Raw genomic sequence first — 25186 nt, forward strand, 5'->3', positions numbered from 1 at the left:
GAGTGACATCTTAAATTCTACATATGCAGATCTATCCACAGATGAGACAAGGCAAGTTCCAACATTTCCAATGAGGTCTTTGTAAAAGACCGGTCAGGCTTTTATCTATGAGTACATTGTTTAAAAATTTAGAATGGCAATGAAGAAGTTATCACAATGGATCAAGACTGCAGGTACACTAGGTGAGTCTGTCTAGGCCTGGCTTGGTAAATTTAGTTTTCTATTTTGGGAGGCCACAGTCCCTATGTATACTGATTATAGCATCTAAGCATTTTCCTTAAGATGGGTCAGAGAGTCAAGCATTTCATGAGAACTTCAGTAAACTCCTGTCAAACAGTGTGGATTTGCTACTGACTTAAAATAGGGCCAGAGTTCTTGTAGCTTCAGCCTGAGGATCATAAACACAATGGCCACCTGAGACCACAGAGCCGGATATGAGCTACTTATAGTACTACTGAGCCAGGGAACAAGAATAGCAGGAAAACAGCCCATTTTCTTGTGGTGAGGGCCTTTGAAGTAAACTATTTCTTAAACATACTATGAAGTTCAAAACATAAGTCTTTGAAGGCAGGTCATCCTCCTCGGCACAGTGGCCACTGCTAATCAATTACTTCCTTTTCCTCTTGGATTTTTGTTTGTGAAACAAGCATTTGTGAAACTGAGACCCATATTGTTGTTCTTTATCTAGGAAACCCACTGGCACAAAGTGCTACAGCATTCTGGGACTCATGCCCCAATATGGAAAAAGCAGCAAGGTAAAGACTGGCTCAGAGGTTTCCTACAATACAGTAGATGTGCACAACCCCAGCTGCTCTGTCACATACCTTTACATCAGAGAGCTATGTAAAAAGAAATGAAATAGGGGCCATGGAGATGCTCAGGGAATAGAATCTTGCTGTCAAGCATGGTGACCCGAGTGTGGACTCCCTGGGACATACACAAAAACGTTGGTGTGGTAATGCCTATAATTTCAGGATCAGGGAGGTAGAGGCAGGAGAACCTATGGGCCTTGCTGGTTCACTACTAGTTTAGGCAATCAATAACTACCAGGTTCAGTGAGAGAGTGTTGAGATCCTTTATTCTGCCTCAACACTTTGGGGCTAAGTGCTCTGGTCAAGAGAGAGAGTGGGGCTGCAGGGGAAGAGACGTGAAGAATGGAGACAAGACAGAAGGTCTGATCAAGTCTCAAGTCTCGTTTATTGAAGGGAATTCTGAGGTATTTATACGCTTTTGCCACGTGCCTTGTAGGCGCGTGGATACCACGTGCCTTACAGGTGTTGATATGACGTAAGCCTTACAGGCGTCTATAGCGTGGATAGCAGGTGGACAGCACGGTGAACTGCATGCCTTGCAGGCGTGGCTACCAAGTGTGCCTTGCAGCTGGGGGCTGTAAACAGCAACACAAAATATGTGGGATATCAGAGTGTACTTCAGCTGTTGTAGGCTATTGAAAACCAAATCTCTTATCAGGGTATATGGTTCCCGATGGCTGCAAAGCCGCTTTCTGCTAAAAGTCAGCTCCCAACAAGAGAGACCTTGTCTCAAAAAATAAATGAATAAACAGAAGAGTGATGGAGGAACACACTGACTTTGACCTCTGATTTCTGCACAAGTATGTGTCTGCATATGAATGTGCATGTGAGTACCCATACACATACATGCACACACATACGCACACATACACACAATGAAAGAGCATATCTTAAAATGTCAAACAATCAAGAATATATGTCTTTATTTTTTTTTAATTAAAAACAAAATTATCAGCTGGGCATGGTGGCGCACACCTTTAATCCCAGCACTTGGGAGACAGAGGCAGGCAGCTCTCTGAGCTTGAGGCCAGTCTTGTCTACAAAATGAGTTCTAGGACAGTCAGGGCTACACAGAGAAAGCCTGCTTTGATAAACAAAACAAAACAAAAATATCTACAACATTTTCCAATTCATGACTTAGGGCTAAGATATCAGTTTCAGCTATCAGTTAATACCTCTCAATAAGATGCTGTGGATGGATCAATAACAGTTCAAAAGAAAACCCACAGGCTGATAGTTAATTCCTTCAAATTCATCATTAACTTCACAGTCTTTCTGTAGAAAATAAGCACTGAGAACTGAAGTTCCAGTCAGCTAGTTTGTGTGATTCCCATGTTAGGTATGATGGCAGACATCACTGCTGGCTGGAAGGCAGGCAGTCCAACAAAGTGTGTGCTGACAGAGCCAGAGCCTGGACAGACACATGGCTGAAGCCATTTCAGTGTGGCCAGAAACAGCAGGAAGCTTCTTAAAATCTAGAAATACATCAAAGGCCTGATGTAGATTAAGCTCTACCCCCTCCCTTTTTTTTCCTGAAAGGCTTCACTTTTGTTCCTAATATAGAGACTTAGATGGCATTTCTTCAGATCATAAAGCAAGTCATACTTTTAATGATGGACTAAAAATTATAAAAGTTATAAAAGTGTAAGATGCCTTTTTCACCCTGTTCTTTTGTTCCCCTCTAAGTGAATTCAAGAAAGTATCAATCAGTCTAGGCCAAATTTATCTCTTGCTAACAATGAATATTATGGAGTAAGTCAAGTGAGATGACAATACAAAGACAAATTTAGATGATTTGGTCACGTTTTAATTCCATTATTAGAAACATTAGGTAATACATGCAGTATCTGAGTCTTCAACTTAAACGCTCAGCCCATGGGGTGACAACACTCACTAGAAAGAAGCACTTGAGATCTAGTCCACTACAAGGTAAATGTTCTTCAGCACCATCTGGTTTCACTTCAGTTCCTCTGGAAGTCATATGCCTTATCTCTCCAAACACCATCATACCCGCCTCAACCAATATTCCAAATTGACCAAAGAAATATATTGGGTTGTCTCTAGTAAGTCCCACAGAACCTGGTGAAGAGAAAGGTCTGCATTGAGGAGAACGAACCCTGGAAGTCACAGACAGAAGCCTCATTCAGTTTGGCTCAAACAAGAGGCCCTCCTGAACCAGAAACAGGCTGACTTGTTAACTTACTAGAACTAAGAATAAACATCATGTAGGCTTTCTGATGGAATAAAAAACAATTAGATTAAGGAACTTTCTATATTGGTTGTAACTGAGCCAGAAGCAGACAGACAGAGGGGACATGGTTGACCCCTTTCATGCCATCAACAAAAGTGCTCCATCTGACTGAGCAGGTGAACCTGCCAATGGAGCCACCCCTGAGTCCAGTAAGGCCCATTACATGAGGGACAAGGAAGCAAACTGAAATTTGGATTTGGACCTTATCTTGAGCCCGCCACATGTGGCAATGCTCTTGGGATACTGGGCAGCAGCAGTGGCAGTCGGGATGGGGAGATAGACTGCCTTTCTCCAACATGCTTGCTGCGTCGCTAAGGAAAATGTCTGCGACATAAGATGTGTTCAATGAATTTTACACTGGGGATATTTATCTCAGAGCTCTGGGACCTGGGGAGCATCAAGGTCCCATATAGCTAGTTCCTTCCTTGTTAGAACTGGAAGTGGGAAGAGTTGGGGAGGCTGTAGTATCTGCACTTCCATTAATTGTGGCTTCCTAATACCAGCTGCTATCTGGAAGAGTAGAGGATAGCAGGCGATCCAGGAGCCCCTACGAGGGAAACGAAAACTGCGGTCCTCCTGGAGTGCAGTGTGGCCTCTAGCATAGTTCTCCTAGAAGGGAAGAGCTCTTCTGAGCTGATCCTTAGTTCTTACTACATTTATTAGGATTCATTCTCAGCATCTATGTGCCTTTTTTCCCCTAGATCTGCAGTAGGCCCTTCTGCAGGAAGTCACCAGAACACTTCTTTAGCTTGATTCATGGGACAGATTACCCACTTTGGAATTTCTATGCAGCTAGCTTTTTAAAAATGGCCCATGGTGCCCATGACACCTTCCCGTGACAAACCAGACAGTTTCTGCCAGCAATGAGAAGAACCAAGCATGTCATATCATAGCGGCAGAATTTATGGGACACACCAGAGGGAATGAAACATGCCCATCCTAATTCTGAATATTTAGATGCTTCTCCATCAAGATAAGGAATGGCCAAAGCCCCACTGGCCCCTACTCTTCCAGATAGCGAATGGTATTAGGAAGCCACAATTAATGGAAGGGCAGATACTATAGCCTTCCCAATTCTTCCCACTTCCATTTCTAACCAGGAAGGAACTAACTATTTGGGACCTCCCAGGTTCCACAGTTCTGTAATAAATTGCTCCTTGGAGAACACAAAACTATTTCCCATAGGACAAGACAGAACTAGGTTGTTGAAAGACAAACACCTTCCTGGACCAAAGGGAAAAAAAATCCATAGGGAAATAAATATGAACTTCAGGACTGCATTCTTCTTTGGGGTAAAGAGCAGTTAGCAGCAGGCATCAGAGCTAAGATAGTGTTGTAAATGAAGGCCAGCTTCCACTTGATTGTGTGCCTAGAGCCAGTGCCCTAGCTCACTTACAGCCCTTTCCTTCCTCCTCCAGCTGAGAATGAACCCTGATCCTCCCGCTCTCTTCCTAGAGGACAGGACTTGCCACATTTAGGGAGAGAGGGAGAGAGAGAGAGGGAAAGAAAGAAATAGGCTGAGGAATGGTCAGAGTTGAAGGGGTGAAGGATGACCACATAGCTAAAGGCCATTCATTTCACCTCTTATTAATTTTGTTATAATTCTCACAAGAACCTTAATTCTAAAACTTCTCATGGTTATTTTAGAGGCTATCTTTACTATTACTGTCTAGATAAATAGAATAACTATATACTTAAAGGTTTTTCTTCTCTTGATGGTAAGACCCTATTGCTGATGCTATCATATATATTGGTCATGGGGACACGGAGAAGTTTAGCTGATGGTATCCAGAAAGCTTCCTCCCTTTTAGGTCAATGGATCTAAAAGTGCTATGCAAGTCATCAACAGTCTTACATAGCTGTAAGCCCTTAGAGCTACAGTAACAACCAGGATGGCCAGGTAGACTTGTGGGTGCAATAGTAACACACATATTATAAGGGAAACCAACATCCTTCTGCTTAGATTTAATGTTTGTTCCACAAGAGGAAATGAATGCCAGCTATTGAAAACCTGGCAAAGAGCCAGGGAGCTCATAAGCCTCACTCATGGGATGAACTATGACTATTTTGCTAAGTGGACTCTAAATTGAGATCTAAATTCATATCTCTATGTTTATACTTTTGTGCAGCTCTCAGACATCATCAGAGAAGATTCTTTGTGCAATGATCAGTAAACAGAAACCATAACCATTCAAGGTTCAAAGAATAAGTATCCATGGAGTACTCCCCAATAAATGAGACATCTGTACCAGATCCTTTTCCTAAGGGCTTGAGACCTTTGTGGAAGAGGGGGCAGAATGGAAGTAAGGGTCAGAAATAGGGAGATCCTGAGAAAAACTGTCTTTTGGACAGGAAAGGACCACTATGCTCATACACTCACAACAGCCATTGTTACCGGCACATGACCTACACAAGATCAAGCCAGTCCATATTCTGTCATGGAATTGGGTAGGGACTCACAAGTGCCTACCCCTAGCTGAGGGTCTATGAACAAATGTTGGCTTCAGGAGGAAGAAGAGCAAGTTTTCTTTAGGGTGTGGTCCCTGGTAGACTGACCATGCTCCAGTGGGTAACCCCACACTCAGGATTATGGGGAGGACAAACTGGACTTGGTAAGTTAAAAACAAGTAAACAGAGCATATGAAATTGGAGAGGATAGGGTACAACTGGGAGGAATTAGTGGGAAGTATCTATGTATATATGGAATTCTCAAAGAATAAAAGTTATTATATATATTACTTTAAATATATTTTATATTATTATATATAATTGTATTAAATATTGTATATATGTACATATTTGCTTTAAATATGTATTATACTTTATGTACATGAGTACATTGTAGCTGTCTTCAGACATACCAGAAGAGGGCATTGGATTCCATTACAGATGGTTGTGAGCCACCACGTGGTTGTTGGGAATTGAACTCAAGACCTCTGGAAGAGCAATCATCTCTCCATTTGTGTTAAGAGTGATCTTAACACATATTGTATGATGACTTAATTCTCCCATTATTTACTCTTGACACTCTTGCCTGAGCCTCTCAAATGGATTGCAATCAATCAGAAGTGGGGGTATGGCTGGTTAAACTCACACAAGACTCCTAGGTAAGTGGTTTGTGGGAAAGAATAAGAACCATGGCTCAATAACAACAACAACACAAAAAAACAAAAAACCAACCATCTACCCAGAGCATCAGCACAGGCAGTTCCAAGTCCTACACTGCCTTCCCTTCTTTATCTAATTAGCAAATTTACTTAGCTGTTTTCTCCTCACTGGTAGTCAGAACTTAACATGGACACCACTTCCTGGAATACACATCACAACTTCTCCAAGTGGGTAACCCTCCTTATGCCCCACACAGAGGTTTCCTTAGTACCTGGCCAATTCTGAGTGTTACTCTGTGGTTTTGGCTAATGTTGCTTTTACCTAACAGCATGAGGTAGACCAGAAAGCCTTAACAAACTCTTTTATGTTTCCAGAATTGTTGCATTAACTGGGGGGAGGGGGTGAAATATGCAAGAAATGCCTAGTAAATGAACATATACTGAGAACTGGACTCTGAGAAAGCAACTTTGTCAGAGAAAGCTCCTGCTCTACCAGGAACAGGAAAGTGACCAGCTTTGCTGTTGGGTTTTGTAGGTAGTCAAAACAATAACAATACTTCATAACTATTAGGAACTGGTAATGGTGCCATGCCATATTGTGCAGTATTAACTCATTCTATCATGGATGAATTTGCAATTCTACCAAAGCTACAGTCATAGAGGAAACAGCTCCAAGATTTCTGAACCTGCAGCCTCTTGGGCCATAACCAGTGGGTACAAATGGGGACCAGAAATGATCTGGGGTGAGATCCACATCAGGGGCATGCAGTGCCTCTTGGCATACACAGAGAAGCTGTATTTCCTTGTCCTCAATCTCTGCCCATTTTAGTGCCAGGTGACTCAAGTATGAGGATTGATGAACAGAGGCCCCACTGAAGGAAGAAATTGAGCAATGTGGCTCAAAGGTGCTTTGCTAGAATGTGATCTTCTAAAATCTATCTACAGACCTGCTACAAGTATCATACATCTCCTACAGCCCTCAATATATAGCCCCTAAAATGACACACACACCCTAGCTAAAGAGTCCTGAATCACCTAAACACAGCTATGGGTTGCTAACATTCTGTTGCAAATGTTGCAGCTATTTCACATGGCACGGAGAATTAGAGCTTATACAATATACAGGAACTCAAAAAGAAAACAGAGAACAGACTTTAGGGAGTATCTTCTTGCTCACTGAATTTCAAACAGGCACAAGAGACTCTCCAGCTCTAACATAGCTGCCCTCAGGAAATACCTTTGGCAAGGAAGGGAAATCAGATGTTACTCTTGGGATGAAAGGCACCTCTACAATGCTGGTCAGATCTTTTGAGTGACTGATTCTATAGTGCAGGAACAGTATTTAAGTGTTATGCACGAAAACCCCATCCATTCTCACAGTAATTGCAAGGTAGAGGGCACCATTACCAAGAGACAGCAGAGCAGAGTACAGAAGCCGGTATCTGCCTGTCTGTAAAGTGGGTGCCCTGAAGCTTTACCCTGCAAACTACCTTCTATATACAAACAGGCAATACACTGTTGAAATAATGATGAGATGATTCCAAAGGAAATCAAGAAAGATATTTACAAAATAAAAGGGGCAGAAAAAAAAAGTGACAAGCTTCAGAATCCAAAGTCCTTATCCTACTTCCTCATCCCCCCTGTCAGCCCCGCCACAGCCGCATGGTTGATTTTTGCAAAGACTGAAGAAAAGTGAAGCTGTATGCATGTGAACTTGTATTTGTACTGTGTACCCCAGCTGGATGCCAAGGGTACTTGTTTAGTGATTCAGATTTCTGTGTTGTTAAAACTGGTTCATTTAACCAGCACCTAGACTGTCTTTCCACACATAAGAGGCACCCAACAAATACTCAACGAATGACTGGATGGCTAGATGGATCACAGATGCCATGGCTGTGCAAGGAACAGCAGTGGGTAGACAGGATTGTGCTTGCCCTCTCCTGCTAATTTTGAGCTAGTGTCTCAGAAAAATACTTAACATGCTTTTCCTTCTTCACAGTATTAGTGCTAATTAAATACAGTGTCAGCTATTATATCCTTTACAAGCCCATGTGGGAGGTCTCTAGTGAAGGAGGTATCTAAGTGATGAGCGAAATAAAGCCCTGCTATGGGAAGCACTGACAGAGGCGGACAGTGCCTGACTTCCAAGGCAAAACAACAGTTCACAGACAAGAGGGAGCTACCAGAAATGTATTAGTTGATTTAAGCCTCAAGATGTTTACAAGATTCCTATTTGTAAAAATACATGAACATCATTAAGTCACTCCAGTCACTCCAGTCTTTATTCCTTTATTCTTCCTGCCTCTCTTTGTATAAAGAACGGCTTTCCATATAACATACATTATTATTAAGAAGGTAGGAGTGGAGAAATGAAAGGTATTACTTGTACAACATAAAACATTTTGAGAAAGGAAGAGAAACAAGTGAAGTAGAAAATACATCTCCATTTAAAAGTCATATTGTTTGCTGCTTTGTGAGAGTTATACTGGTTCTAAAATAAGAAACAGGACAAGATGGTTCAGCAGATAAAGGTGCTAACTGCCAAGTCTGACAACCTGAGTTTTATCCTACGAATCAGCAGAATATACCATGAGCATGATCTGCCACCAGTCCTCTGTCTTCCAACAAGGCACCATGTTGAGAGCATGAGCACAAACACACATGTACACACACACGCACACACACACATGTAATAAAGAAAAATAAAATGCTATACACTGTTGGGATACCTCTGGATTAGGATTAATTACAACTTCAAAGGAACAAGGGGGAACCCTGACACAGATAATATTTAAAAATAAGTTCTTTTGTCAGAATACCAAGATGGCTGTAATAAAAGACAAATTATACAAGGGAAGGTGAGGATATGGAAAGATTTGTTTTGTTGAACCAAGTCTCCCTATGTAGCCTAAAAGAACTGGCTCACTCATATATTTAGGATACAAGACAGTGTGGCTACTTTAGAGAACAGTCTAGAAATACCTCACGAGTTCACACAGATACTGGATGATCTGGAAATTACATCAAAGCATAGACCCAGGAAAAGTGAAAATTGAACCATCAATGTCCAGAATACTCTTCTCCATGATCTAAAATAAATAAATAAATAAATAAATAAATAAGATAGAGAACAGAAACTCTGACACTTGTTATAATATGGAGAAATTCATCCATATGCTATCACAAAGCACATGATTCTATTTCTATGAATGTATAGAATATAAACACACAGAGAAAGAAAAATGGCTGCCTTGGGCTTAAAGGGCTAGAGAGATGGGATGATAGTGGAGGTGCAGAGTTCAACAAACATTTAAAACTAGTGACTTGCATACTTCAAATAAAATCATATTTCATTAAAATCTTGTAAAAATTATTTACAGGCATGCATTTTACAGTCCGCTGTAAATGAAGCCTACGAAATAATCTGACTACAGACAAAGAGTAAACAGAACACCAAGAGAGCACAGTGCCTTGTGAGATGTCCACAAGGACAGCAGCCAGCTCAGCAGTGCTACCAAGGGAGCTGCTTTGGAACACTTAAGCTTATAGTGTGGACCAAGACTGATGTCAGCTGTGCTAGCTAAAGAGAATGTCCAGCCAGGCATGGTGGTATATGCTTGTAATCTCAGCAAATTGGAAACACCCACAGGAGGCCCACCTTGACTTTAAGTCTGGGCTGGTCTGCATAGGAGCTTGTGGTTGGCATGCTTGAGGCTCTGGTTTCAACCCCTGGCCCCAAACAAAACAAAACAAAAACTCAAGTAAAAACAAAATAAAAACCCACTCCTTATATACATAAAGAAAAATGGGTCTGTAACTTGCAAATTCCACTTAAAAGTCAAATGGGTTTATTTGCATTTGAGATTGGTGAACAAAGAAGATTTACTTTATAACACTTTTGACCTATTTTAGACATTATTTATTAAATATTTATTAAAATGCTTAGGCTTGAAATAGTACCAGAGGCACCAGAAAGAAAACAAATAAGAGCAATTCAATTCTATACCTTCTGCTCAATAAACTTGCTTCTCCATGGCAGGTGGTACAGAGAACTCCACCCAGGGGGTTAATCAAAATTTCCTTAGAATAATTGAAAAGCATCTGCATTTTTTCCCCAGAAACCACAAAAAAGTCACTGTAAGCAGAACATATAATCTTGATTATTAGTGCTGAGCCTGGAGCAGCACAATGTGTGTCCCCAGAAATTAAGTTACAGGACTCGATGGCATTGTGGGAAGTCAGTGATGCCTCCCCTAATGAGACAGAAGAGCTGAGGAAATAGAGAGAGAGACAAGGGTGCTAATCAGCTGCATGTGTGACGCTTTGCTACTGTCTGGAGCCAACTGCTCATCATGCTCGATGCAATCACTCTCGGGGTAGGACGGTGCTGAGAGAGACCTCAGAGGTCACCGACCCCAACCTTTAATTTTACAACAAAGAAAACTGAGGGTTAGGAGGTCACACTCCAGTTTAAAGCATTACTAGGACTAGAAACGAACTCTTTCAGGGCTCTGCTGTTCTCACGAGATATCCTCCTCCCCTCTCTGAGTCTGTGCTTCAGAGGATGTTACCCTAAGACATGAGAAGTTACAAGTTTTGAGGGTTACACCAGTAAAACTCAGCATATAAGGACTGCACCACCTGTGAAAGCACATGACCAGAGAACTAGGGTTCTGGGCAGTACAGGTCTTCAGCTATGGTTCAGGTTGTTAAAGCCTAATCTCTTACAAGAGTAATTCTGCAAGCAGAGGATGCCAAGCCAGGCTGACCAAGGGACAGTAAACAGAGGGTGCAGAGTGGACACACGGGGCTCTTTCAGCAGGCTAAGAAGCAGTTCACCAGGTTTTGGCATGGCACAAGTACACTGTGGCAACTTTGCTCTGACTACCGCCTAGACCAGGCTGGTACTGAGGCTGTGCTAAAGAGCTTAATAACTCTGGAGGGCAGACTTAAAAGATGTGGTCTCTGGGAAAAACATGCCTCACCTCAAATTAATTAAAGCACCAGTCTGTGAGTTATAGGTTAGTTCTCACTACTTGCTGTTTCCCTGTACATGTATGCATGCATACAGACATACACACATATACATACATACATATATATGGAGATTTGTTTTATTTTTAGTTGTGTGTAGGTATGTGCACATGAGTGCAGCTGCTCACGGAGTGTCTCCTAGGAGCTTGAATCGCAGGTGGTTGTGAGTGCCCAATACAACAGGAACTGTACATGGATACTCTGGGTACTCAACAAGAACAGTACACACTCTTAACCACTCTGCCGTCTCTTCAGACCTCATGTAGCTTTAATTTCTAGACCTTATAATGGTTTAACATTTGAAGGAGGCATTTACCCACTCAAGACTCACTATCTTACCCATACTGAGTTAATTCCTAAAAGTAAAGAACTTAATTGTGAATAAGCCAAGCATCTCTGTTTTTAACTCTGATATCATACCAATTATTTCCCCTTCCCTAACCCTAACTATTTAGGACTAGGTACCAGGCAACTAGAGACCATCTTCTAAACCTACATTATTTTGATCAGAAAATCCTATCTACCCCACCCACATGCTTTTTACTTTCCCAGAGATCCCCACAGAGCTGCTGCCCATGTCTCGTGGCTCCTTCTGCATTGCAACCCCACAGCCCCAGGCCTTCCCTGTGGGCCTGCATGGTATGGCTGTTCCCTTTGATGGGAAGTAACATTCTTCTTTTAAGGGCAATAACCTCAGTCACCTCCATAAATCAGAATTCACAAGTACAATGTGGTGTGTAGTCAGCTTTCAGGGGCTACTTTGCAGACTAGATGGTGGCAAGCCACCAGGTGGTATCCAGGCCCACAGGCCCAGTGTTACTAGTACCTCTGTGAAAGCCTGCTATGAGTTGCAAGGCCTGCATGGCTGACTGGGACTCAGATTGTGCTACTGCTGGCTATACACAGAGCACATGGTGTGTGTTCACACTGGTTTGTACTAAGAAACTGGTAGACTGATGCCATAGTATTAAATGGTGTAATACTTTCCCTATAAATTACCACAATATTAACAGAGAAAATTCAATAGATGGCAATCTTGAACTGGAAAAAGTTGTTAGCTTTAGATTTTTAAAACTCTACTTTTAATAATGGTTCTCAAATGCTTTAACCTTCTTTCTAGCCTACCACCAACCAGATACAGTGGAAAAGAAAGGTTATTAGGATATGGGGAAAGTGGACCTGTGAGGAATTGTTCTCTGGAGCAAATCCCATCTAAATCAGCAGTTCAGTTCACAGAACTTAACAGTGGCAGTTCAATCTACTCCCAAATATTTCACCAATATACCAGCAGTCCAATACAGTAGTGTTGGGATAACAAACACAAATCTTCAGCAGTGGCATGACCTAGCAGAAACAGCCATGCCTCAGCCAAATTGGCATGAGTCAGCAGGAGTGGCCAAGACCACCAGGGATGCCAAGAGAAGTTCTCTGCCATGCCTCTCTCAATGAGTCGAAGATCAGCAAAAATGTGAGGCCAAAACATATGGCAAAACTAACTACGCAAGCCACCCTCCATCACTGTCTGTCTAGTCTTATTTATACTCTCTCCAAATGTCTCATGTCCTCCACAGGTCTTCCCTCAGCAAGTGAGTCTTAGCAAAACCCCATGTGAGTCTGTATCAGCTGACATCATTCTGCCAATCAGCCCAAGTTGCAGAAGCAGCAAGCTGCCAGAATAGCACCAGAAGTTTTTTGGTGAATTTCTGTCTATGAAGTCATGACAAGCAGAGCTCAGCTATGCAGTGTAAGGCGCATCAATACGTGTGTGTCATTAGCAAAGAATCCTTCGACACACGTTCTTTCATGTGTTTGCTTTAGCAAAACATCCTTTAACCTGTGTCCACTTTAGAAAATACTCATTCATGTGTTTGTCCCAGCAAACCGCCATCTGGTACAACTAAATTTCCAAAGAAACTATACATTTCCACTTCAAAAAGTTTTTTTTTAAATAAAAGTTAGATATAATCACAAATAAGAAAATCAATATCCTTTGGATCAAATGGCCAGTGACCAAGACATACATGGCATTTATAAAAAAAAAAAAAACTTTGGTCGTAATTCTGTGCAAATGTAAAGGTACACATGAACAGTCATCAAATATTCAGATAATAGGAAAATGCTGTATCTGTCAAATGGTCTGAAATTAGATAAACTATAGAGTGTATGCAGGGAGATGAGCTGCACCATGGCCCAGGGTCAACCATGAACAGGTTTTCAGTCACGACTTTATGAAGGTTAGCAATATGGTCACAGAGCTTTTTCCACTTTGCAAGGCTGGTAAAAGTACTAACACATTTAGGAGAAAGAGACTTGGAATTTTAAATCTGGATCTTTGCAGGTGAGGGTGCTCAGCAGTAGTGGCACACAGCTCTAGTGAGCCATGATCAAAAGGGGACACCATCAGCCCAATACACTGCCAGTGCTTCTCAGCACAGGACAGTGGATGGTATTGCTAAGGTCTGTTATCAAAATGTAAATTTTATTAACTGCAGTTTTTGGCATATGAGTTTTTCTCTTATCATGACCTTTAGTGAATTAAAAAAAACTCATTCTGTCTGTGATCATTGTCTGGGACAGGACTCTCAATCACACACTACTAATACTTGAGGTTGAGTGAGTGACCCTGCTGTGGTAGGCTGGCCTATGTTGTGTAGGGTTCTTAGTAGCATGCTGGCCTGCTCTGGTAGCAGCCCACCACTGAAGTCAGCCAAGATCTCTCTACACAATCCACATGTGCCCCAAAGAACAGAACCACTACTCTGGAGTACTCTATTACTACTTCTGATATTGTAACAATTGCTGAGCTCAAAATTTGGTTAAATAGATAAGAGAATAAAGAAATGAGGATTAAATAATAAGAACAAGGAATCTCTCCAGGCACATTTAAATGTGTGTCACTTTGAATGTTGTTAGCTAGGGTTTCTCTTTCTGCTATTATCAGTTTCTGTCTGTCTACAGTCTATCTATCATCTATCTTCATCTGTCATCCATTATCTATCTATCTATAATCAATATCATCTATATATCATCTATATATCAACTATCTAGCTATCATCTATCAATATATCATATACTTATCTAGCTATCACCTATCTATCTACTGATACATATCTATAATCTACTTATCAGTCTATAATCTATTATCAGTCTATCATCTGTCATCTGCCTATCATCTATTTATCAATTGATCATCCATTTACCACCTATTTATTAACTATCGATCATCTATCTTATCTATTTATCTATCATCTATCTGGGGGACAATACTGAGGCTTGAACCTAGAGCCTTGCATACGCTGGTTAAACACTCTACTATTAAGCTACATAACCCCTTTCTACTTTCTATTCATTTTTTAAGTTTTTTCTGTCATGTATTACTACATCTTTACTGCAGTTTCCACTCCTCCCACTCCTCTTAGTCCTCCTCCAGATCCAATCTTTTGTTTCAAAAAAAAAAAAAAAAAAAAAGGAGCAAGCTTCCCAGGAATTGCAACTGAATATAGAATAGCAAGTTACAATATGACTAGAACAAACCCTCATAATCACATCTGGATTGGATGAGGTAATTCAGTAAGAGGAAAAGGGTCTCAAGCACAGACAAAAGAGTCAGAGATACCCCTACTCACTGTTAGGAATCCTATAGGAACGTCAAGCTAACAACCATAACACATATGGAAGGACCCTAGCTCAGGCCCATACTGGGTCTGTGTTTCTAGCTTTAGTCTCTGTGAGCCCCCATGATCCCAACTTAGTTGATTCTGTGGGCTATGTTCTCATGGTGTCCTTGACCCTGATGGCTCCTATATCCCCCCCACACACACTTTTCTTCAGAATTCCCAGAGTTCTATCAACTGTTTGACTGTGGGTCTCCCCATCTGTTCTCATCAGTTGCTGAATGACACCCCTCTAATGACAGTTGGCCTAGACACAATCTATGGGTATAGCAGCGTGTCAGTAGGAATCATTTCATTGCTTTTTCCTCCCAGTCATGTTTGGTTCTTTCCTGGGTCTCTGGCTGTCCTGCCTTTGGTTCCTGGCCATCCAGGCAGTGTCAGGCATGGATTCCTTCTTGTGGCATGGGCCTCAAGTTGGACCAGCCATTAGTTATCTACTTTGTATTTTAATACACGGTATAGTTGCCCATGTTGCCTTGACCTTGAGATCTGCCTGCCTTTGGCCTCTGACTAGATGGAATTATAGGCCTGCATTGCCAGGGTCCATTTGGTTAAGGCTTTCTTATGTTCTAATTTAGAGGGTAAACTTTTAAATCAAACTGCATGTTTAATCTAGTTTTCTGTCTGTAATGGTTTCTTGGAAAAAAAAATATTACCTTTTGGGAAAAAGCTCTCCCACCAAATACAGAAGCAGCTGACTATGGAAGCAGGGAAATGGGGACCTTTGGCAGCATGGGACATCAGATCTCAAAAGTCAACCCACAAGGGTTAAGAGTTCCTCACCTGGCATTCAGGCATCACAAGCAAAGCCAAAGGTCCACTGGCAGATGGGACCCCCAACCCCAGATGCCTGATACTAGGGCCGCATTCTGGAATGTGTTGGCTGGGTTGGCACTTCAGCTGTTCTCTCAATACAAACAACCCACCTGGTTTCTGCTGCCTTTGTTTTTTGTTTGTTTGTTTACATTACTACTTATGTACATATGTGCATATCTGTGTATGTTTTGTGTCCAGATGTCTGCAGAGGCCAGAAGAAGGTGTCAGATTCTCTAGATCTGGACTTACATGTGTTTGTAGGCACTGTATGTGAATTCTTTTGGAGTGTAGGGGGCATAGAGGTTTTGTGCTCACAAATAAGTTCTAGGAGAACAAACATGTTTAACGCACAGGGTTGTTTTCAAAGGGAGAGATATATAATCTCTTTTCCACCCAGAAGGCCAGGAGCAGGTGTGATTAATAGCCTGTGACTTTTACACTATCTGTGTGGCAGAGACCATACTGGATCCTTTAACAGACCTTTATGATTGGTTTGTCAATCTATGGAATCCATCTTTATGGAAAATGTCAAGTGTACTTTACAGTTTCAATGTAGTCATACCTTAAGTTTTATTGTCCACATGGGATTGAGTTATTTATCATAAAGAAATTTTACACCAAATTGTGTTGTGCTTAAATATGCCAAAAGCAAACTGCTGAGGGTCAGACTCCCAGAGTTTGCACCAACACTGGCTATTGCCACTGAACTGAATTCACACTGAACTGAATTGCCTTCTTGCCTTCCATGAACTGCTGCTTTGCTGCCCACAGTGGTCACATGGACCCCTGCAAGTCAGAGCAGTAAGTACTCATAATCACTGAACCCCATTTCAACAGGATTCTAACAGGTATTATCTCACCTGCAGGAAGGAATGAGAAGTTGCTTTTGAATACTCGACAGGAATTCATTAAGCATAGGCTCTCTGCAGCCACACACCCACACATTTTAAAGTTTGTTTTAATTGAATGGCTCAATCAGAAAGGGGGTGTGATGATCTTTTGGACGTGAACTAAAAAATAATTGTTAGAATCTATACACTGGTTATTTCCCTTACCCCTAAATACAAGAGAGATTTCATTTCAAACAAGGTCACCTCTATGGTGTCCTTGACGCCTAATAAGTAACTCAGGTAATTAGCACTGGGACCCTAGGAATTGCCTCAATTGTCTCTCACAATTGAGACTATGCATCATTAAAAAATATGCTAGCCTGGGAAAGTTACTTCTCATGCACATGGGATGCTGACTACAATCTGACAGCTTATTTGTCTCTTTGGGCATCCTGTCACAGTCCAAGGGAGAAAAATCCCACAAAGTATTAAATACCGTACAGTTGGGGCTGGAGAGATGGCTCAGTGGTTAAGAACACTGACTGCTCTCCCAGAGTTCCTGAGTTCAATTCCCAGCAACCACATGGTGGCTCACAACCATCTGTAATGGAGATCTGATTCCCTCATTCTGGTGTGTCTGAAGACAACAACAGTGTACTCACATGAAATAAATAAATCTTTAAAAAATAAATAAATACCATACTGTTAAATAGTAGGTAATAAAGAGTGGAGGAGCCCCTCACAGATGCTGTGTGAGGAGATGCTTGTAATGTACTCAGCTTCACCATGAGGACCGCCAGACTTCTACTGAAAACCAAGTAAGGGTGGCTTCTATAACAGCTAAGGAACTACTGCTCTAATTAATTGTTCAGTACAATGAGCTGTCTCTGATGCACAGTGATGGTTCATCTACATATTCAAATGTTAGCAAGGATCCAAACCACAGCTGAGCATCACAGAAGCTAAGACTTACCCTAAATTCCACAAATGTTGTCCATAGCAGATCTACAATAATGATACAGTATGAGGCAGATGAAGAGAAAGTAGCCCTTTCAAGCTTCCAACCAGCTAAAAATTAAATATAATCCTAAAGTAAACCCAACATCAGGCCAGAGTAGTTTGCCATTTTCTTTGTGTAAGATATATATTCACACATCCACAATGAGTATCATACATTGGTACTCAGTAGACTTCAGACCACTGAGATTCTAGAGAATAATATGAATTAGTAAAATAGGAAAGAAATCCAGATCCCAACTGTTAAGCATCTCTATGGTTATTGGTTCTGAATCAGGTATAAAGTTACAGTGCCCCCAGTTTTTGTCCTTCTACCTGGGGACATTCTCTAGCATCTCATTGGTAAAGGTCAGGGATGCTGCCGAGCATCTTGCTGTAACAGGGCAGCCTATGACAACAAGTAATCCATACAAGAGGACTGGAAATTCCTGCTTTAGAGAGAAAATGAAAGGGCTCATTGTATATACCTGTAAGAAGGTAACTCACAGTGAGGCAGACTGTAGAATCACAGAAATTATAAACAAGATGATACGGAGATACGGTTGATGATACTAGGAGTTTCCTTATGCTTTAGGTCCCATGTGCTCCTCAGATTATATTCTGACAATTAATACCAAGTTGAGCAAGCAGATACCAACTGGCTTATTGTACTAGTGTATAATGAGCCAAACATGTGAACGATGTTCTGGAATGTGTTTTGTAATAGCAGTGTGTCCAAGAATTTGACTAAGTATATGTTGATGGTTTTTATTTTATTTTATTTTGGCAACTAAGGAGGAGCACATGGGACTTAAAGCATAAGGAAACCCCTATTGTCATCAACCGTATCTCCATATCATCTTGTTTATAATTTCTGTGATTCTACAGTCTGCCTCACTCTGAGTTGCCTTCTTACAGGTATATACAATGAGCCCTTTCATTTTCTCTCTAAAGCAGGAATTTCCAGTCCTCTTGTATGGATTACATTTCAGCAGGTCTTCCAGGTGATTCTTATGCATGATAAACCTGATACCCACTGACTCTGGGATGACTTCTAGAAGAAAAGTGCCACCATTCTGCATCATCATCATTAATTAAAGTACAAGAAGCAATTTTTAGGCACAGAAGAGCAGCATTGTGTAGTGATAAAGGCACAGTGAAGTAGAAATTTCTGGTATATCTGGAGATTCAGTTGTGTCATGTCTTGTTTTTTCTGGAAACTGTCTTATAAGAGGATGTTTTGCTGAAGCAGACACATGAGAGGATGCTTTGCTGAGAACAGACACATGGTGTTTTTCGGGAAGCTGCCTGGAAAAGGGGCATGTGATGTTTTGGTGGAACAGACACTTGAGAGGACACATGATGTTTGGAAAGGGTATAAGTATAACCTAACAGACAGTGGCTGTTGCTCTGGTATTGGTTTGCCTTGCCACTCTCTGCTGGTCTTCATTGGGCTTTGTTGATGCTGGTCTTCACTGATGATACTATGGCATTGATTCATGTTGCCTTCTTTGCTGATCATTGGCATAGAAAGACACACCAAAGAACTCATGATATTCTGATGGCTTCTTGCCACTTCTGCAGACTCCAGCCAATTGACAAAGCCTTGCGGTTTCTTCTGCAGCTAACTGCTGTTGCTGATTCGTGAATAGTGTTTGCCAGTGGATCAAGCTACTGCTACTAATTTGTGTGAACTGAACTGCTAATATCCTGACAACAAAGATTGGAATTGTCCCAAAGAACTATTTCTAAACAGGTCCACATCCTCCTTTGCCTTATTAGCCTTCCCATTACCTCCGGTGGGTGGTGGGCTAGAAGTCAGGTTAAGACATTTAGAAACCCTTATTAAAGTAGGTTTTGAAAAATATAAGCCTATATCACAGAGACCTGAATGGCCTAAACTGACATCCCTTGAACATGAGGTCAATATCTCTAAGCACCATGACATGATCTCAAGCAAAAGAATGTTGCTTTTACCAATGTTTGCATCTCAGGCCTGGTGTTCACAAGGCACTGTCTTCTTTGGTGTGGAATTGTTCTTGGTGACCTTGACTTTCCTCCAGGAAATAGATGCTGAGCCTCTCCCTGCCTCATGGTACATAAGTGTGTGTGTTTGAAGTTGAGAATAGATAATATGTTTGCTGCATTAAGAGATCATGAACAAGAATTTGGCTTTGGAATAAAAAGTTCTTCCTTCTGAATTTTTTTATAGACTAAATCTTAAATTGTGAACTGACTTGTGATCATAATGTCAGGTGACAATGATAGGTCTGTAAGCAAATAAGGGAGAGAGGGGTGGAGATGCAAGTCAAACTAAGCAAAACAGAAGTGGAAGCCTGGAATACAAACTGCGCCACTACATGGCAAGTCCCTGTGATCTTCCAGCATTTTAGAAACAGTTTCTTATTCAACTGTTGTACTTCCTTAGAAATGGGAAATCTTGCTGAAGAAGATCTTGCTAACAAGAAAACTGAGAACCTGAAAAGTTAAGCAATTTGTTCAAGTACACAAACTAGCAGAAAGAATCCAAGATTCAAATGCAGAAAAGCAAGCTCTGTGCACCATTCTTTCCACTCCCTGTGACAGTGTGCACAGACAGTCTGGGGCAGTTCGTCCCTGTGACAGTGTGCACAGACAGCCTGGGATAGTTCAACCCTGTGTTAGTGTGCACAGACAGCCTTGGGACAGCTCATGGACACTTGTGTGAACATAAGTTAGTGATTGCAAATGTTTTAAAATGGCAATATTCCAAAGCATAGTTGCTTTGGTCACATGATTCATGTTTCCTCTTCTAGCTACCCTTCCTTTCTGTGTATGCCTGGTGAGTGGTATATTTGTGTATTGTACACTTATGTGACTACATGAGTGTGCATGCCTGTGAACATGCATGTGAAGTATATTTATGTATCATGCATGTGTGTGACTATGTGGGTGTATGTGCCTGTGAGCATGCATTTGGAAAATCATGACAGGACATCAGGTGTCTTTCTTTATCTATCTCTGCTTATTTCCTTGAGACAGGGCTTCTCACTGAATCCGAAACTGCTGACCACCAAGCTTTCAGGACATGCTTGTCTCTGCCTCCCAATGTTGGGATTAGAGGTACATAAAAGTCATGCCTAGCTTTTTACATGGGTACTGGGGATTCAAACTCAGGTCTCATGCTTACAGAGTAAGTACTTTTACACACCAAAAAAAATCTTCCTATCCCTGTGTTTGAGTTTTACAGCTAATTCTCATGTGCTCTGTGGCCTATTCATCTTAGAAAGTGAATGGTGCAAAGTGAGCTGATGTATATAGAACAATCTTAAAGCCCTATAGCATCATGCACATTGTGGACATGAAGCTATTTATTAAAATTGATTTTATTCTAAGGATTTGAGCAGTTGGAAAATAGTCTCCTAAGATTTTTTTGAAATAAGCAGTTACCCCAATAAGGATGGAGACACTATGGTATCATTAAACAGCCACATCTAACTGATGTAATTCAATTATAATGTCATCATTTCATGAACAAACATAATATTGTAGAACCCTCTTAGGTTCTACTCTTAGCTTTGGATCTCACTTCGTCTGTGCTCACCCCTGGTCTTCTTCCTGATCTACACATCAGAGGTGTGTCCCTATGCCACCTCATATAGTCCATCTGTCTCTTTGACCTTTCAAACAAAGCATACTAGAAGTCCAACTTACTAGCTACCTCTCAGCTTCTCTGTGTGGTGCTCTTCTGCCTCTAAACCAACAGGCAGATGACATTCAGACATTCCAGGGAGACAGTTACCATCCTCTTCCAAATCCTCCATTCACTCTGCACTGTTCCCCTTCCCGCCACCAGCACTAGCTGACCTGTTCTTCCTCAGATGCCTGGGACATCCTCAAGCCTTTGGGGCTTAAACTTATTCCTTAGCCTACCTTTCCATCAGTTTTAAAACTCTGCCTCTAGTCCTTTGCAGATCTTGTTCCATTCTCTTTCTGAAATCCTTTTTCCATTTGCAAACCTGACTCATCCTTAGAGTGGTAACCTAAGCTAGAAATGTCTTCAGAGGTCTCGTCTCTACTGCCTTTCTCTGAGCTGTTTAGAACACTCCGCCTGCATGTCATACTTGATAGTCACCAGCTGCTTTAACTCTGTATCTTTAGAGAACATCCAGCTCTCTGATAGCAGGGACAGCAGTTTCTTGCTTGAGTTGGCAAATATCTGTCACCTAACAGATGATCTATCTATTAACACTTCATCAAAATGTGATGTCTAATAAGATACAAAACATGGATTCTTTACTCCCATGTTTATTGATATTCAGCTAATAAATGACATAAGAATTCATTCACACACACACACACACACACAGAGAGAGAGAGAGAGAGAGAGAGAGAGAGAGAGAGAGAGAGAGAGAGAGAAAGAGAAAGAGAAAACACATGTAGGAACCAGACTGCATGTTGGGTGTCATTCCTCAGGAACTATTTTATTTATCTAGTTTTTTAAGGTATCATCTCTCTATAAGATGGAGCTCTTTAAGCAGAGTGGCTGGCCAGCAAAGGGCCAGCAAACTCCAGGGATCTGCCTGACTCTGCTTCCCAGGCACTGAGTTTACAAATGCATGATACTATGCCTGACTTTTTTTATGGATTCAAATCCATTTAGGTCCTCTACTGGCTAAGCCATCCCCCCAACTCTCTGGTTGGACTTTTTATATTAGATTTTCTATCAGTAAGAGAAAAGGTTAAGCCAGGTATAGTGGCACATGACTTTAATCCCAGCACTCAGGAGGCAGAGACAGACAGATCTCTGTGAGTTTAAGGCCAGGTTGGTCTAAATAGCAAGTTCTAGGACAGACAAGGCTATACAGTGAGAATGTTGGGGGTGAGGGTGTTTGGTCCATTCTATGCAGCTTCATCAATCTATGGACAGGCAACTTCAACAGCTACTGTATAATAACCACATCACATATCTGTATTTATCTTCAGCCCCCATGCCTTTTTCTTATTTATTTATCTCTTTATTTATTGCCTGCCTTACCTGCCCAAGTGCTAAGATTAGAGGTTTATACCATTTGGTTGGTTCTAGCTAGCATGCTACCTTAGGGCAGAGAGCAAGTCACTATCTAGTCTTCTTCCCAACCACATATAGCATACGGGACATTATTTTTCTTAATTTGCTGATAATGCATCACACGCTATGTGTTAATAATCAAGCTCTTTAAAAAGCAGTGGCCAGAGCAGGGAAATAGCTTAGTGGGTAACGGCTCTTGTGCATCAGCATAAATGCACTATGGTATGAGCACACAAGCACCATGACACACAATACCATCAGTAAATAAATGTTAATAAATAAAATGGTAAGTAAAAAAATACGGCACAACAATGTCAGAAGAACATGCACTAAACTTGTGTTCCAAGTGTTCATTCTTACACTTGAGGTTGTTATTTATTACACAAACCACACCCTGCTGCAGAAACAAGGTTTAAGACTAAGAGAACATTTAAAGTACATTTTGCACACTCTCATCCACAATCTGGCTCAAATTTTGTACATTTGGGGGGAAATGAAGAATGGGATGCTATAAATTTACTTGTAATATGAGTATTATAAAAATAAAAACATCTGAGAAACTGCAGCAACCTGCCACTAACTGCTCTGGGAACATCTCCTTTCTGATGTAAGATGGTAAAGGATCAGGGTGAAGAGTAAGACAGCCTGGCCTGACAAACAAGGCGGTGTGAGCCTATGTGCATGCACACATGTGTATGTGCGTGCATGTGTGTGCATGTGTATGCATATATGCATGCACATATGTATGTGCATGTGTGTGAGCATGTGTGCCTGCACATGTGTGCATGTACATTCATGCATGTGTGTGCATGTGTACGTGCATGTGTGTGTGCACACGTTTTACATATGTAAAACCTGGAAAAGGCTCTGGCTTTCACACCAGACAAACTACCCTCACTCCCATCATCTTTTTTCTCTGTCCAGAGAAAGTAGGTGTCAGTGCTACTGGTAGACAAGTCCCAAGGGGCAATCCAGCTGGAAGCTTTGCAAGGAGAGGAACTCGGGCACAAAGTGTAAACTGGCAGGACCCAGGCAGCTACAAAGGCAGGCTGGAACAGGTGGACAGTTATGTAGACCAGTATGTGATGAGTAGTTACAAGTTATCATGTCATTTCTGATATTCCACAGATGCAGAGAAAGGGACAGGAGAGAGCTGAAAGATCCGCCAGAGTCAGACACCTGTGGACAAGGCAGAAAAGACAGCCAAAGGTCTCACATCTTCTTTTGGGAGGTGAGACCCAGACACAAATGATAGCGTCATTTATTACTCCAAAGACAAGGCATGAAGAACAATGGCAACAATCCTAGTTCCCATTTCCTAATCATGTGACTTTCAAACAAATGGGAGGCTATTTTGTTAAAATTCAGCTCCAGAAGTGAATTTTAACAAGTTTTTGATGTTGCTTCTCTATCTCTAAATATGAGTGATGCAGATTTGAAGCCTGCAGTATCAGATGACAAGATTCAGTACTGGCTTCAGCTCCTGCTAATTAAACGAATCAATTAAGAGGCTGTGGCTGCAACTGTGTGGCTGCTGTTCGACGGTAGCAATAACAGCCCCACAGGGAGGTCTTTCTCGGCATTAAAATGCTGTCCTCCACAACTCCATCTGATATTATTAGAAATGGTTATTTCTGTCTTGCTGTCATATTAGTAGCAAAGGCAAATTATGGAAATATGCAAACCAGGATGGTCCCAGTATGGGATCAGGTTGGGTTTTCAGCCTCCAAGGGAACAATTGCAGAAACTCCAAAGTTCCCCAAAGTTCCTTAATGGAATGGATAAATCTCTCAGCACAGCATCCATTTACAAGCTAGGTGAGGGTCACATATTTACATTCCTTCCCGCTAAGCTGATACGATTCAACTAGATGAATTATCATATTAAGTTTACCCTCCTGAGTTAAACTGATGGAGTTCAAAATTGTTTCCGATGGTTGTCATTAATCGCTGTTACTCCTTAAACCCTTACTTTGAAATCTAATTGTGCTGGTGTGCCAAGGGTCGTATTAATAGACTCCTTAATGGTAAATCGTTGTAAAACATGTTTATTCTACTGATGTTATCACTCAAGCTTTCAAGGCTAATAAGAAATAAAGTATATTTATTATCAATAAAAACTTAATTTAAAATGTACAATTTGAGATTCACATTGGCTTTGGGAACTTCAGCATCATTTGGTTTCATTAAGATTTCTGGCTAAGCATCAAAGACAGAAACTGATAGTTTCTCAAGCCTGTGACAAATGCTAACACCATAGCTACAAAGAAGCTGTTGAAGAAATCGATGTGGTGTCTCCAAGGTGGGGAGAATTAGTCTCAGTGAGATATGCTTGCCTTATACTGCAGTGCTTCAAAAATTAAATACAAACAATGATTAGAATTTAAATAATAAACACAATGGTAACTACGAAACTTTTAAATTAAAAAAAAAAAAAATCATCCTTATTCTTTAGCATAAGAAATTCTGATTTACCAAAAGGCTGCCTTTTCAGTTTCTTTGTTACCTTGGACTGTTTGGTGTATAAACTCACAGCTCAACCAAAGATGTGGGACACAAGTAACTTGCTAAGTGAAATAGGAACCTCTGTTCTAAGGGAAATTCTGGGACACTAGAT

At 41.1% G+C, this 25186-nt stretch overlaps 1 protein-coding gene across 3 annotated transcripts in view; it reads right to left on the minus strand.

Annotated features, from left to right (window-relative positions):
- The window catches only part of Pcca (propionyl-CoA carboxylase subunit alpha), a 300754-nt gene that overhangs the window by 46556 nt on the left and 229012 nt on the right, over positions 1-25186 (minus strand). The window contains exon 23 of one of the 3 annotated variants that reach the window (XM_076930528.1): positions 22885-23749. The exons of the other annotated variants lie outside the window; for them this stretch is intronic. The gene's annotated coding sequence lies outside the window, so the exon portion shown is untranslated. Of the gene's footprint in view, positions 1-22884; positions 23750-25186 lie in introns of those variants that run through there. 3 annotated transcript variants of the gene reach the window in all.

This window comes from Arvicanthis niloticus, chromosome 3 (assembly GCF_011762505.2).
Source record: "Arvicanthis niloticus isolate mArvNil1 chromosome 3, mArvNil1.pat.X, whole genome shotgun sequence".
In the NCBI taxonomy this organism is placed as follows: Eukaryota; Metazoa; Chordata; class Mammalia; order Rodentia; family Muridae; genus Arvicanthis; species Arvicanthis niloticus.